Consider the following 15449-nt stretch of genomic DNA (forward strand, 5'->3'; position numbering starts at 1 on the left):
AAAAATAAACATAAACTATAATTATATCTTTACAGAGGCTCTAACCCTTCCCCATTTTACTGGAAAAAAAAGGATTTTGTTGTAGACTATGTCACCACTGGAGAGGTTTCCCATTGCTTCCTCTTCTGACAGAAAATTAGGGCACATCTCCCCAATGAGGTCACAGACCATATTAAAACCTTACATCTGCTGCAAGCTACCTCACTCTGTCTAATGTTTGCATGGTCTACTCTAAAGGATATCTAAACCCATCATACAGTGTTGCCAACCCACCGGAGGGAAATTTACTGGCAGAACGTCCAAAATTTACGGACGGCACAAATTTTTTACTGGCATTGCAAAAATGTACATAAACAGGCTGTTTTCAGTGCTAAACCGTGCAAATATCAATACTTAATCTATAAACATGTAGATAGTCCTTCTCTGCCCACCTTCATATACCCTCTACAGCACTGTCCTTCCGTGCCCCCTTCAGACCCCATAGTACTGTCCTTCTGTGCCCCCTTCAGACCCCATAGTACTGTCCTTCTGTGCCCCCTTCAGACCCCATAGTACTGTCCTTCTGTGCCCCCTTCAGCCCCCATAGTACTGTCCTGTGTCCCCTTCAGCCCCCATAGTACTGTCCTGTGTCCCCTTCAGCCCCCATAGTACTGTCCTGTGTCCCCTTTAGCCCCCATAGTACTGTCCTGTCACTGTCCTATGCCCCCTTAAGCCCCCATAGTACTGTCCTGTCACTGTGTCCCCTTCAGCCCCCATAGTATTGTCCTGTCACTGTGTCCCTTTCAGCCCCCATAGTACTGTCCTGTCACTGTGTCCCCTTCAGCCCCCATAGTACTGTCCTGTCACTGTGTCCCCTTCAGCCCCCATAGTACTGTCCTGTGTCCCCTTTAGCCCCCATAGTACTGTCCTGTGTCCCCTTCAGCCCCCATAGTACTGTCCTGTGTCCCCTTCAGCCCCCATAGTACTGTCCTGTGTCCCCTTTAGCCCCCATAGTACTGTCCTGTGTCCCCTTTAGCCCCCATAGTACTGTCCTGTGTCCCCTTTAGCCCCCATAGTACTGTCCTGTGTCCCCTTTAGCCCCCATAGTACTGTCCTGTGTCCCCTTTAGCCCCCATAGTACTGTCCTGTCACTGTCCTGTGCCCCCTTCAGCCCCCATAGTACTGTCCTGTCACTGTGCCCCCTTCAGCCCCCATAGTACTGTCATGTGTCCCCTTTAGCCCCCATAGTACTGTCCTGTCACTGTGTCCCCTTCAGCCCCCATAGTACTGTCCTGTCACTGTGCCCCCTTCAGCCCCCATAGTACTGTCCTGTCACTGTGCCCCCTTCAGCCCCCATAGTACTGTCCTGTGTCCCCTTTAGCCCCCATACTACTGTCCTGTGCCCCCTTTAGCCCCCCTAGTACTGTCCTGTCACTGTGTCCCCTTCAGCCCCCATAGTACTGTCCTGTCACTGTGCCCCCTTCAGCCCCCATAGTACTGTCCTGTGCCCCCTTTAGCCCCCATAGTACTGTCCTGTGCCCCCTTTAGCCCCCATAGTACTGTCCTGTGCCCCCTTCAGCCCCCATAGTACTGTCCTGTCACTGTGTCCCCTTCAGCCCCCATAGTACTGTCCTGTCACTGTGACACTGTGTCCCCTTCAGCCCCCATAGTACTACTGTCCTGTCACTGTGTCCCCTTCAGCCCCCATAGTATTGTCCTGTCACTGTGTCCCCTTCAGCCCCCATAGTACTGTCCTGTCACTGTGTCCCCTTCAGCCCCCATAGTACTGTCCTGTCACTGTGTCCCCTTCAGCCCCCATAGTACTGTCCTGTGTCCCCTTTAGCCCCCATAGTACTGTCCTGTGTCCCCTTCAGCCCCCATAGTACTGTCCTGTGTCCCCTTCAGCCCCCATAGTACTGTCCTGTGTCCCCTTTAGCCCCCATAGTACTGCCTGTGTCCCCTTCAGCCCCCATAGTACTGTCATGTGTCCCCTTTAGCCCCCATAGTACTGTCCTGTGTCCCCTTCAGCCCCCATAGTACTGTCCTGTGTCCCCTTCATCCCCCATAGTACTGTCCTGTGTCCCCTTTAGACCCCATAGTACTGTCCTGTGTCCCCTTTAGCCCCCATAGTACTGTCCTGTCACTGTCCTGTGCCCCCTTCAGCCCCCATAGTACTGTCCTGTCACTGTGCCCCCTTCAGCCCCCATAGTACTGTCCTGTGTCCCCTTTAGCCCCCATAGTACTGTCCTGTCACTGTGTCCCCTTCAGCCCCCATAGTACTGTCCTGTCACTGTGCCCCCTTCAGCCCCCATAGTACTGTCCTGTCACTGTGCCCCCTTCAGCCCCCATAGTACTGTCCTGTGTCCCCTTTAGCCCCCATAGTACTGTCCTGTGCCCCCTTTAGCCCCCATAGTACTGTCCTGTCACTGTGTCCCCTTCAGCCCCCATAGTACTGTCCTGTCACTGTGCCCCCTTCAGCCCCCATAGTACTGTCCTGTCACTGTGCCCCCTTCAGCCCCCATAGTACTGTCCTGTGTCCCCTTTAGCCCCCATAGTACTGTCCTGTGCCCCCTTTAGCCCCCATAGTACTGTCCTGTGCCCCCTTTAGCCCCCATAGTACTGTCCTGTGCCCCCTTCAGCCCCCATAGTACTGTCCTGTCACTGTGTCCCCTTCAGCCCCCATAGTACTGTCCTGTCACTGTGACACTGTGTCCCTTTCAGCCCCCATAGTACTACTGTCCTGTCACTGTGTCCCCTTCAGCCCCCCCCCCCCCATAGTACTGTCCTGTCACTGTGTGTGTCCCCTTCTCACATGAGTGTCCATATTCCGCCGCCGGATGGCTGGCTCCTGATTTTTAAATTCTGGCGCCTGGTCTGGCCCTGGCGGTGGTGTGGCGGGATTCGGGAAATGCGCCATGACGATGACATCCGATGATCCACTCAGCTCAGCAGCACTTGCAGCGCCTTGTCATCACAAGTCAGTAGGCGTGCCGGCGTGCCGCACTCACAGCTTCGTTCTGACTCTCCTGAGCCTGACAGCAGCCAGACCCACCCCCCTGGTCAGGGCTCCGCCCCCCCGCCCGAATACAGGAAATGATCGGGTCATCTCGGGCATTTCCGGAACTGCACATGCGCAGTTCCGACCCGAGCCGATCGCTGCCGTATTTCACGGGCACTTTTCTCCTGCTACGGGCATTTACGGGCAGGAGAAAAGTGCCCTGATTTTACGGGCTGTCCGTAAATATACGGACGGTTGGCAACACTGCCATCATACGACACCAAAGCTGCAATAAACACTGCTCAAAAAAATTAAAGGAACACTTTGAAAAAACATCAGATCTCAATGAGGAAAAATATCAGGCTGGATATCTATACGAATATGGACTGGGTAATGTGTTAGGAACAAAAGGATGCCACATTATTTAATGGAAATGAAAATTATCAACCTACAGAGGACTGTATTCAAAGACACCCCGAAAATCAAAGTGAAAAAATGATGCAGCAGGCTAGTCAGTTTTTGCTGAAATTTCAATGCAGCAACTCAAAATGGTACTCGGTAGTTTGTATGGCCCCCACATGCTTGTATGCATGCCTGACAACATGCTCCTATAGAGACGACAGATGATGCCAGGACATTGCTGAGCTTCTGGCGGCATAACATTTAACATGGCTTCTCCAGATCCTGTCACGTCTGTCATATGTGCTTGGGGTGAACCTGCCAGTGGCAGACCTGCCAATTCTGGTGTCACAAATAGCTCTGTTAAGATCCACAAAAGTCCTTTTCAGGGCTGGTATTTGGTATAGGTCTACTACAGTCTCTTTTCAGTTTAGGGACAGGTATACTGTGTTCATCAGGGACAGATCGGCAGTGACACAAATCGCTCTGTTAAGATCCACAAAAGTCCTTTTAAGGGCTGGTATTTGGTATAGGTCTGCAGTCTCTTTTCAGTTTAGGGACAGGTATGCTGTGTTCATCAGGGACAGATCAGATGCAGTCTCTTTTCAGTGTAGGGACAGGTATGCTGTGTTCATCAGGGACAGAGATTGCCAGTGACACAAATCGCTCTGTTAAGGTCCACAAAAGTCATTTTAAGGGCTGCTATTTGGTATAGGTGTACAGTGCACTATATAGGGGTGTAATCCACGTATAATATACTTTGTAATATAGAAAGCATATTATAGTGGATTTGTATTGTGCACTGTGCAGCATTGTGACTGGTGTGTTGAGCGTTGCTGCAGCAATGCTACAAACAGTGACAAAAGCACTTTTAATGTATTATAACTGGTGTGATAGACCAGTGGTCCCCCAATACCACATATTGAAGTGGGGTGTGATTTAACAGTATACTTTTCTAAGAGTGTATTGTAGTCCTGCAAAAATGTGGCCTATTTTGCTGCGTTAACCGTGCTACACACAGTGACAACAGTTACTGGCCAATTATTTGCAGAACTGGTGTGATAAAACTGTGGCCCCCAATACCACAGATTGAAGCGGGGTGTTATATGAGTATACTTTCATAAGTGTATTTGTGTCCTGCAACAATATTGCCTCTTTTGCTGTGTTAACTCTGATACACACAGTGCCAAACTCCCTGGCCATTTTTTTGAACAACTGGTGTGATAAACCAGTGGCCCCCCAATAACACATATTGAAGTGGGGTGTCATCTGAGTATACTTTTATAAGTGTGTTTGTGTCCTGCAACAATATTGCCTCTTTTGCTGTGTTAACTCTGATACACACAGTGCAAAAATCACTGGGTAATTTTGTTGTACAACTGGTGTGATAGATCAGTGGCCCCCCAATACCACATATTGAAGTGGGGTGTCACCTGAGTATACTTTCATAAGTGTATTTGTGTCCTGCAACAATATTGCCTCTTTTGCTGTGTTAACTGTGATACACATAGTGCCAATCTCCCTGGCCAATTTTTTGAACAACTGGTGTGATAAATCAGTGGCCCCCCAATACCACATATTGAAGTGGGGTGTTATTTAACATTATACTTTTCTAAGAGTGTGTTTTAGTCCTTTCAAAAATGTGGCCTCTTTTGCTGTGTTAACTGTGCTACACACAGTAACAACAGTTACTGGCCAATTATTTGTAGAACTGGTGTGATAAACCTGTGGCCCCCCAATACCACAGATTGAAGCGGGTTGTTATATACCTTTTTCCAGATATACTGCGATTCTCTAGAGACTTTTGTCACAGGGTAATTTAAAAATGACAGGCAGAGGAAGAGGCAGGCCCTTCCACAGGGGTGGTAGGGGTAGGGCAGGAGCAGTAGGCTGGAGCCAAAGTGTGAAGTATCAGAAGGTGTGTTCGATTACGTCAAAGGACGCACCAGACTTGGTTGAGTGGCTCACTCAGCCTTCCTCTTCTGCACCCTCCTCATCCTCTCTATCTGCACCCTCTTCACTCTCTGCTGTGTGCTGACAACAGTACCCAGATCAGCCCAAGGAGGTTGGTCCCCGCTGTTGCTGCCTACTCCGAGATCTCGAATGTTAGTGGTGGGGAAGGTGACGTGGATGATGACGTGTCTATGGACGTCACATGGGTGGCCACAAGAGAGGATGAGGAGGGGAGTTCAGAGGGAGAGACGGACCAGCAGATAGGGAGGAGAAGCAGGTGGAACTTGCATTGCACAAGAGGTACAAAGCAGACTGCAAATGTATCAGGAGCGAGCCATCAACCATGTACAGTCACATCTGGCGCTCCAAGGATGCCGGCACATGGCTCTGCAGTGTGGGCTTTTTTTAATGTGTCTGTCGCTGACAACAGTGTTGCCATCCGCAGCCTTTGCAGTCAACGCATAAGTCGCGGTGAGCCCAACACTCACCTAGGTACGACCCCCTTAAGAAGGCACCTGAACTCCCATCATCGAGCCCAGTGGGAGCAACACCGTCAGAACCCACAAAGCCACACTCCAGGCTCTCACCGTCCAGCCTCTTCTCCTCTCTCCTCACAATTGTCCTCCACACCACCTTCCATGATGGCGTTGTCACGTTGTTCTGGAAAAAGGCAGGCTTCTGTGGCCCAAATGTTGGAGCGGAAAAAAATGATGACGCTGGATAACCCTCTTGCCCAACGTTTGACTGCTGACTTGTCGGAACTGATAGCCCGCCAACTACTGCCATATCAACTGGTGGACTCTGAGGCCTTTCGTAAATTTGTGGCCATTGGAACACCACAATGGAAGGTCCCAGGCAGGACATATTTCTCCCCTCTAAGGGCATTCCAGAGCTGTATGGCCATGTTCAGCGGCAAGTGAATATATCTCTGACCACAGACACATGGTCTAGAAAACACGGGCAGGGAAGGTATATCACTTTTACTGCCCACTGGGTGAACCTTCTGACGGCCGTCAAGCATGTAACCCGTGGCACCCGTGTAGATTTGGTTGTACCGCCACAGATTGCATGCAGGCCTGCCTCTTCTTCTCCTCCTCCATCCTCCCTCTCCTCCTCGGCTGAATCCTCCTTTTCCGCTGCTACCGTCTCTTCCGCTGCGCCGCCCAAGATCCCCAGAACCTATTCCACATGCCAGGTGAGACGTTGCCATGCTGTGCTGCGTCTGTTGTGCCTGGAAGCCAAGAGCCACACTAGTCCTGCACTCCTTTCAGCTTTGCGTTCACAGGCAGATCAGTGGCTGACACCGCTCAATTTGACAGTTGGTAATTTGACAGTGCCAATCTGCTGAGTGCGCTGAAACAGGGCAAAATAACACACGTGCCATGCATGGCACACGTCCTGAACTTGGTCATGCAGCTATTCATTGCCAAATACCCTGGGGTCCAGGACTTCTTGCGGCAGGCCAGGAAAATCTCGGGCCATTTCAGAAGATCTTACACAGCCATGGCTCGCCTTGCTGACATTCAGCGGCGACACAACCTGCCCGTCAGGCATCTTATTTATGACTGCCCGACGCGATGGAACTCTACGTTGCATATGCTTGATAGGCTGCTCCAGCAGAAATGTGCAGTTAACGACTACCTGTACGAACTCTGCGGCAGGACAAGTTCTGGGGAGCTTGGGTTTTTTTCAATTCGCCAATGGCTGCTTATGCGGGACGCATGCAGACTTCTGCGGCCATTCGATGAGATCACCAAACTGGTCAGTCACAGCCAGGGCGCCATCAGTGACATCGTACCTTACGCCTTCTTTCTGGAGCGTGCATTGCGTCGTGTCATTGATCAAGCCGTCGTGGAGCAGGAGCAGGAAGATGAGGAAATCGCAATGTTGGATGAATTCCCAGTGGGTGCTACTCCATCTGAGACAAGTCAACAGCAGGAGTCTGAAGAGGAGTCAGAGGAGGATGGTGCCGGGGGGGATGAGGAGGAGCAAGACGAGCATGCTTTAAACCTTTCTGGGATCCCTGGTGTTATCTGTGGATGGGGGGAGGAGAACGAGGATGACATTATCCTGGATGATGAACTCGGAAGCAGGCCACTACACCGCTTCCAGTTTAGTGCAAATGGGGGCCTTCATGCTCCAGTGTTTTAAGGGGGACCCCCCTATAAAAAACATAAAGGCCAAGGACTGGGTTGCAACGTACTTAGACCCCTGGTACAAACAAAAAATGGTGGAAATGCTACCAGCATCACAGAGGGAGGTCAGAATGCAGCACTTCCAGGCCTTGCTGCGAGAAATGCTGCATTCTGCTTTTGCGTGCACTGGCAGAGGAATTTCCAGTCACAGAGAGACAGTTGCGGGTAGCAATCCAACAGCGCCTGCATGAAGAGGGCGGTTTGAAGATGTCTTGTTTACTTCAGATATGAGATCCTTCTTTCAGCCGAACCATTGACAGCTGTACTCTGGATCCAGCATCAGGGAACGCCTAGACTGACAGGTGTCTGACTACATCGGGTTAACGGCCGATGTGGACGCTCTGAGGAGCGATGAACCCCTGGACTACTGGGTGGGCAGGCTTGACCTCTGGCCAGAGCTTGCACAATTTGCAATTGAACTGTTGGCTTGCCCCCCATCCAGTGTCCTGTCCGAAAGGACGTTCAGCGCAGCAGGGGGGATCATGACCGATAAGCGCCTAGCTCATGACAGTGTAGACTACCTCACATTTATAAAAATGAATGAGGGATGGAACTATGAGGAATTCAACACAGTAGACCATGTTTCATTGAAATTCCTCATTAAAGGCCACAAATATCCACCAGACCGCCATCCACCCACAACAATTCCTGCTCCTTGTCTTCGCTAAATACAGCGGCATAAAAGGCATTTCATGTCATTGAATGCCTAATTTTTGGGGCCTTTCATGGCCGACACTTACTTATTTATCCTGTGAATGCCTAATGTACCTCCAGCCACAGAATACAATGTTCTTATCTGTCAGGTAAACCCATGTGGGCTAATTTTTGGGGCCTTTTATGGCCGAAACTTACTTCTGTATCCTGTGAATGCCTAATGTACCTCCAGCCATCAAATACTACGTTCTTTGCTGACAGGTAAACCCATGTGGGCTAATTTTTGGGGCCTATACTGGCTAACACTTACTTCTGTATCCTGTGAATGCCTAATGTACCTCCAGCCACCAAATACTATGTTCTTAGCTGTCAGGTAAACCCATGTGGGCTAATTTTTGGGGCCTATACTGGCCGACACTTACTTATTTATCCTGTGAATGCCTAATGTACCTCCAGCCATCAAATACTACATTCTTTGCTGACAGGTAAACCCAAGTGGGCTAATTTTTGGGGCCTATACTGACCAACACTTACTTCTGTATTCTGTGAATGCCTAATGTACCTCCAGCCACCAAATACTATGTTCTTAGCTGTCAGGTAAACCCATGTGGGCTAATTTTTGAGGGATTTTATGGCCTACACTTACTTATTTATCCTGTGAATGCCTAATGTACCTCCAGCCACAGAATACAACGTTCTTAGCTGTCAGGTAAACCCATGTGGGCTAATTTTTGGGGCCTTTTATGGCCGACACTTACTTATTTATCCTGTGAATGCCTAATGTACCTCCAGCCACAGAATAAAACGTTCTTAGCTGTCAGGTAAACCCATGTGGGCTAATTTTTGGGACCTATACTGGACGACACTTACTTCTGTATCCTGTGAATGCCTAATGTACCTCCAGCCACCAAATACTACATTCTTAGCTGTCAGGTAAACCCATGTGGGCTAATTTTTGGGGCCTATACTGGCCGACACTTACTTCTTTATCCTGTGAATGCCTAATGTACCTCCGGCCACAGAATACAACGTTCTTAGCTGTCAGATAAACCCATGTGGGCTAATTTTTGGGGCCTTTTATGGCCGACACTTACTTATTTATCCTGTGAATGCCTAATGTACCTTCAGCCACAGAATACAATGTTCTTAGCTGTCAGATAAACCCATGTGTCACGTACCTGGTGGGTGGAGCCTGAATATGCTGAGGAAGGCCTCTCTTACACCTCTGACTCGGGGGCCCCTGGTAGTGTAAACAGAAGGTGCGGGAGTACAGAGTCGCACGAGTGCCTGATGGCGTGCTGGTGCTGGTTGATGGCAGAGTAGGACGTCAGATGGCCACTGAACTCCAGTGGAGAGAAGGCAGTGGGTGTGACTGGGAGCTTCCAGCAACTGAAAGTAAGCAGAGTTAAACAAGACGGGTAATACACAGGAAGAGCAGATCAGATGAAATCCGTGGTGCAGAAGGATGGTCAAGGTCAAGCCGAGGTCGATGCAGGCAGGAGGCAGGGGTAGTCAAGAGCAAGCCGGGTCGGTATTTCACAGGTGGAGACAGGTAGCAGAGGCAGGAACAACAGGGGAAGCTGAAGACGAGACAGCACTGAACCTGTGTGCTGATCCAGCTTAAATAGTACTCTTCCTTGATGAGAAGGGTGGAGCCGGGATTAGCCTGTGGGTTTTAACTTATCCTCTGCCAGAGCCTTCTGTCGTGGAAATTAATAGGGCTTGGAGCATAGAAACCTGCTCAGTGCGCCCAACATTATTACGCACCAAATGCTATTAATTGCTTGTACTGAAAAGTACAAATGCACCGCTCTTTTGTGTAAAGGTTTCCAAGCGCTGGCAGCAAAGTAATTGAACAGACATGCTTGGTCATTTTGATGCCATCTGCCAGGTCTCCCTCTTGGTATGTATGTGTGTGTATGCGTGTGTGTGGGTAAGAGCAAGTGTTTGTGTGTAAGATTTTCTGTATGTGTGTGGGTAAGAGCAAGTGTTTGTGTGTAAGAGTTTCTGTGTGTCTGCATGGATGAATGGCTGTGTGAGCTTGTGTCTGTGTGTGTGTGTGTGTGTGTGTGAGCTTTCCTGTGTCTTCTGTGTCCCTCTCAGGGCAGGGCTTGGTGTATTTACAGCAAGTGAACAAAAGGGAGTTACAGGGAGTGGCTTCACAACCACCAATCACAGAACATGTATACATTCAAAAAACACAATAGAAACTGTGGAGTACATGCCCATGAATGGACACGAGCGAACAAAGGGCTCAACTGCCACAAGGGGCACATGGCTTTTCATTGTTCATTCGTGTCAATCCATAAACATAAATCCATTATCTGTTAGTGGATCTTCATCAAACATGATACACATATAAACATATTTTATAGTGACCATTCTATTTGTTCCAGTTGATGAGGTTTTATCTGCATAAGATAATAGCAGCAGCCCCTCAGTCACACTGATCGAATGTGACTAAAAGGTGCCATGTATTAATCTTGGTACAATGATAAGAATTTCCATATCACAAACATATCCCAGCAGTACAGGGCCCCGAACTGCGGACATAGATCCGTGCGATGGACTCTCTTTGCTACTAGTATTGTGCCATCTCATCCAATGGAAGGTTTTCACTAACAAGTCTTTCCTGCAATGACAGTTAAAGCGATAATCACTGTAAATGGCGATTATCGGTAAAACTCGACACTGGGAGACATTATGACTATTTAACTAAAGAAATGTCCACAACCAAAATTTCCACAACACCTTCCTGACATGGCGCCCCCCCCCCCCCCCCCAATGGGCAGCCTCCGGATGCCCAACTGGGCCATTCTTCCTGGGTGGGCCCGGTTGAAAGCCTGGATGAGTCTTCTGGCATGGATGTTTTCTTCAGGTTCCCAGGAATTGTCTTCAGGACCATACCCCTTCCATTTAATCAGGTACTGAACCTGATTCCTCCTTTTCCTGCAATCCATAATTGCTTCGACCTCAAATTCCACTTCACCGTCCACAATCACTGGCTCGGGCGGACCTGTATTTCGCTCAGGAAAAGGATCAGGGATGGCGGGTTTTAGCAGGGTGACATGAAAAACCGGGTGGATTTTAAAGGAAGCTGGTAGTTCCAATTCATACGCTACGTTGTTAATTCTCCTTTTTACTGGGAATGGTCCTACAAATTTAGGTCCCAATTTCCTTGAAGGACAGGCTAATTTCAGGTTAACTATGGATAACCACACCTGGTCGCCGGGTTCCAGGATTAACTCCCCACGTCTCTTCCTGTCTTCCTGTCGAAAATGATTTCACTGTATTCCTGTGCCTTGGTAATTGCTTCCTGTAACAATTTATTGTTAGCCTCGAGGAAGGTTACTGTTTCCATCACAACTGGAATGGGACATTCAGGGATAGAATTGGGAAGGAAAGATGAAAACCATAGTTAGCAAAAAAAGAAGCTTGCTGGGTAGCTGAGTGTTTAGTATTGTTGTATGCAAATTCGGCTAATGGCAGCAGTGTTACCCAGTCATCTTGAGAGAAGGAGGAAAAGCACCGTAAGTATTGTTCCAGAGTCTGGTTTGTCCTTTCCGTCTGTCCATTTGTTTGAGGATGGTAGGCTGAGGAAAAGGATAACTCAATCTTCAGGGATTTAGATAGAGCTTTCTAGAATCTTGAGGTGAATTGTACCCCTCGATCAGATACAATATTAACCGGGACTCCATGAAGCCTCACAATTTCTTTAATGAAAATTTGTGCTGTTTCCAACGCAGAAGGGGTGCCTTTTATGGGTAAGAAGTGTGCCATCTTAGAGAGCCGGTCGACAACTACAAAAATGGCTGTACACCCCTCAGAAGGGGGAAGTTCCACAATAAAGTCCATTGACACCATTTTCCAAGGTTTATCTGGGATTGGCACAGTGGTTTGAGCAAACCCCATGCTTTTGTCCTGCTGCTTTTGTTCCGGATACATGTGGTGCATGCCCCCACATATTTCCTACAGTCTTCCTGTAAATGGGGCCACCAAAATGTACGTAGTACTAATTCGGCTGTTTTGCTGACCCCAAAATGTCCTCCCAACGCATGGTCGTGGCACAGGTTCAGAAGGAGCAGATACTGGTCTTGCTGATGGGTAAGGACCTTCTATGGCCCTGTCTAGCTCTCCTAACTGCCTGCCTGAGTAACTGCCTGTCTCCTGGAATCTCCTCCATGCTCTTGAAACTGTGCTGGGGGACACAGCAAACCTTCTGGCAATTCTGGAGAAGTTGGACTGCCTGTGCAACCTCTATAAGCTCCAGATATCGCCTCATGCTACCAGTAGTGACAGTGACTCTAGCCAAATGCAAAACTGGTGAAAAACTGAGTAGGAAAGAAATGTCAGTGGCCTCCACCTGTAGAACCATTCCTGTTTTGGAGGTTGTCTCAATGTTTCCCATCTAGTGTTCCTGTTGTTAATGTCATTAACACCTAAGCAGCTGAAACCAATTAACAACCCCCATCTGCTACTTGACTGACCGGATCAATATCCCAGGAGTTTAATTGACTTGATGCTATACTCTGAATAAAAAGTGTTCCTTTAATTTTTTTGAGCAGTGTAGTAAACTTGGGTTTTGGGATTTGGATACACTTAAAAAAAAGATGAGGAATACCACTTAGGCCTCTTTCACATGGCTGGTTACATGCAGCCAACAAATTACTTTGGCAAGGATCAGTGGATTTTTGCTGATGGAATGATTGGGTAATGCAATTAGCAGCAGCCCCTCCACCTATTCAAATGAATGGCAGGCTGACACTAGGCACTGCTGTTCACATGTAGCCTCACACAGAGCTGTTATCTGCAGTTAGGAACAGATATCTGATCCTGGACATGGCTGACTGCGTCCAGGCTCTGATGACAATCCATAACCACAGTTATCTAGTCTGTGTGTGGCTACAACGTGCCATTAATTTAACCACCTCAATAACGCCGTACGTACATATATGTTTTGGTATTGAGATCATTATAACGGGATCATGGTTGAGGCTATAACTGTGATACTGGTTGTGACGGTACTAGCCGTCACTATGGGTGACGGATCACCCTGTCCCTGGATTGTAAACCCCTTTGTGTCATTTTCTTATGAGTTTGGGACATTGCATTTTATTTTCCCTTTATTCATCCTCTGAACAACTGACTCATGGCATTGAGGTAATGTAATGTTACAACCCATCCCCCCCCCTCCTGTTTCTGTGTCTAAGTGTGTGGATTCATGGCAGACAATGGTCTGAGTTGGAGACATCTCTCCGCAGGGGGTGTCTATTAAGACTGCATGTTTCAAATGTACAAATGTTCAGTTCTCATTGGTTGGTTCCCTTCCCCCCTTCTGTGGAAAGGCTAAGGGGAGTTTCCCTAACTGTGTGTAAAACTGTTGTCTTGGAATGTAATAAACAGTTTAAGCTCTGCATGTTTAACCCTCAACACCTGTGTGGATTGTCTCGTGATTGAGGGGTTACGGGCTGGGTATGGCTTCTCCGCAGGCTGTGGGTGCGTTTGGAGGACAGGAGACACAGATTCAGCGGATGTGCCCAGCTGGGGTACAAAGATCCGTTACACTGGTTTTATTCTTTAAATTTGGCGATTGTCTTTCCTGTTTAAAGTCAGAAACCGGAAGCGATGACGATTTTGTTACTTCCAGTTTTGGTTTGTTTGTCTACAAGCTGTGGCCGGCTTGTGAAGCAGGAGATCAAACCAATCTGCTGCTTTGTAGGTCAGAGGAGAGATCTGGGGTCCCATAGACCCCAGATCTCTCCATAAAGATGACCTGTCAGGTTCATGTTATCACAAGAGATGTTGTTCATCCTTTGTGATAGCAGTAAGAGTGATTAAAAAAAAAGGAAAGGTACAGTGTAAAAATTAGGCCAGACCTCCTGTGTAACTCTAAACCTGTAAAGGACAAAGGTAACCTGTAAGGCTCCACCTATGCATGTTGCTTTTGAGTGTTTCTGCAGTGCTTTTTGCTGTGTTGTTTTTTTTTTTATTTTTTTTAGGAATATTTGTTGTTGGGCAGATTTAAAAATGCAAAAAGCAAATTGCAGCAAAATCGTGGGGAAATTGCGGGAAAAACACATGACTGCAGCTTCTTTATTAAAGTCTATTGAACCAAAAAAGCAAAAAGAGCCTTTTGCGTTTAAAAAAGTTCCTCACCCTTTCCAAAACCGCACAGGCACAAAAATACATTGGTGTGAATGGAGCCTATAGGCTTTTGAAGTGTCGCCTATGGATAATTTACCCACTTGACCTCCAGAAGATTTATTTATCCCCTCCTGACCAGGCCATTTTTTGCCATATTGCACTGCATTACTTTACCTGACAATTACACAGTCGTGCGACACAGTACCCAAATAAAATGTATGTCCTTTTTTTCGCACAAGCAGAGCTTGCTTTTGGTGTTATTTAATCACCTCTGTGTTTTTATTTATTTTTTTGTGCTATAAACAAAAAAAAGACTGACAATTTTGAAAAAAACAACTTTTTTACTTTCAGGTATAAAACCTATCCAATAAAAAAATTGAAAAAAAAATCGAATTTCTTCATCAATTTGGCCAATATGTACTTTACTACTGCTACATATTTTTAGTAAATAAAATCCCAATAAGCTTACATTGATTGTTTTGGGGAAAAAATTATACTGTCTACAAAATATGGGATATTTTAATTTATTTAAAAATTTTTTTTTTTACTAGTAATGGCGGTGATCAGCGACTTATAACAGGACTGCGATATGGCGGCGGACATTCTGACACTGACACTTTGACACTTTTTGGGAACCAGTGACACTAATACAGTGATCAGAGCTAAAAATATGCACTGTCAGTGTACTAATGAAACTGACTGGGAAGGGGGTTAACATCAGGGGGATCAAAGGGTTAACTGTGTGCCTGACCAGTGTTTTTCTAAACTGTGAGAGGTGCTTTCACTAGGGGAAGACATGGATTCTAATTCCCTGATTTGCAAGAACACAGGATCCATGCCTTCCTTGTTTACATAGGCAGATTGCAGTTCTATCTCTGTGGCAGATGATTAACGGGTGCCAGGTGGACATCGAGTCTATGGTACCCGCTGATCGGCTCACTCTGTGTGTAGCATGAGTGAGCCGCTGGGGGCGCGCTTTCGAACTCCCTACTCGGAAGAGCAGGATCACGTATAGCGCAGCACAGTGACTGCCCTGTAGCAGGAAAACTGCTACAGGGTAGTCGGCACTGTAGTTTGTCACCATTCTATGGGTATGCACAATTTTTTTGACATGTTTGCTATCTATT

This window comes from Pelophylax lessonae (assembly GCF_965119305.1).
Source record: "Pelophylax lessonae genome assembly, chromosome: 8".
Classification (NCBI taxonomy): Eukaryota; Metazoa; Chordata; class Amphibia; order Anura; family Ranidae; genus Pelophylax; species Pelophylax lessonae.